Source organism: Pteropus vampyrus, unplaced genomic scaffold (assembly GCF_000151845.1).
Source record: "Pteropus vampyrus isolate Shadow unplaced genomic scaffold, Pvam_2.0 Scaffold188, whole genome shotgun sequence".
Classification (NCBI taxonomy): Eukaryota; Metazoa; Chordata; class Mammalia; order Chiroptera; family Pteropodidae; genus Pteropus; species Pteropus vampyrus.
In genome coordinates, this window is record NW_011888969.1 from 1,393,430 (window position 1) to 1,394,906 (window position 1,477).

Sequence of the window (1,477 nt, forward strand, 5' to 3'; positions counted from 1 at the left end):
AGAGGAGAAATGTCAGTTCCCCACGCCAAGCTGCGCCCTGGCTCTCCTGTCTTGGGTGTCCCACGGCTCAGCCACTTTCTGTGTGTGAGAGCTCAGGTGTTGTCTCACCTGCAGAATGGGGTGTGAGTGCTGGCTTGAGACCATGAGCCAGCGAGGCCAGATGTGCAGAAGGCTACCACAGCTGGGCTGGGGGGACAGCCCAGGACCTGGCACATAGGGGCCGCCCAGAGAGAGGGCCTGCCCAGTGAATGACTGCGTGGAGGGAGGGGCGGTCTCATCCCTGTGAACAGAGTGACCACTAGCCCCGCTGGTCCCGACGGCCTCCGGTCACGCCCATTGCCCCGCATGATTATCAGCAAAACTGTCAGGGCCTGAGACCGGCTAAACGCCCACCTTCCCCGGGAGAGACGCAGAGAGGCCAGGTCACCGTTCTCAACCAGGAGCACAATCCCATCGTCTCGGGGTAACTCCTGACCAACAGTGACACGCCCAACGAACCTCTCTTCCGCTCAGTGGCCTCGAGACAGCGAAGGAGGCGGAGCGTCCTGTCTGAAAACCCCGGGTCACCGAGTTCTCCTCAGCATCCTTCCCACCACGGCCGCTGCCCCGGCAGCGTGGACGCTGGACAGAGCCTGGGCCACCGAGGCCACCGGTTCGGGGCGACCGAGCTCGGGCCCGCTTGCCGTGTGGCCTCGGGCAGTTCTTCCCTTCTTCAAGTCTGCAACGCGAGCAAACCAGGGCCCCGGCCCGGCCCCTGGGCCGGCGGGAAGAAAGCTCTCCGCGTCTTTTCTGGAATGTGAACAAACATGCCACGGTATGTCTCGCACACAGGCAAACAAACGAGAAGCTACAGAATCGGTTTTCTTTCTGTTATCTTGGGCTGGCGCTCTGAGTGTGTGTGTGCTCAGGGTGAAAACCTAAGGCAGACCTCGGTTTTCCGTCCCGGAGACATAAACCCCCAGAATTATGAGGGACGGTCCCGGGACGGTGAGAGCTCTCCCGTTCAGACACACAGCAGCATGTAGGGAGCAGTGGCTGTGCCCAGGCTCTCTGCTGGACACCCCAGACCCTGCCTGGACACTCTGCCTCGTGGAGGGCTGCTTCTGTCGGCCTGCAGTGGGGGCACACCACAGGGGAGGACACTGCACCTGGGCCTCCCACAGTGACCGCCCAGGCCGTCCCAGGCAGAGAAGGCACATCCTGGTTAGACCCGCAGAGGACACGTGAAGCGTCCCAGCATCAGCTAGACCAGACACCTCGCCTCTCTGTCCGTCACCTCTGGGGCCTGGCGCTGGGCACGGCACCCACACAGGCCTTGCTAGCTGGCGTGATGGCTGGGAGCGTGAGGGCCCCAGGAGTGAGGACCGCGCCAGGCTGAGAACGAGCCTGCGCTTCCGGGAGCGATCACCTGGCTTATCTGCTTCCGAGGAAGAACCAGAAACCTCAAGCCTACGCTCCTGGGTCTCCTCCTGCTCCG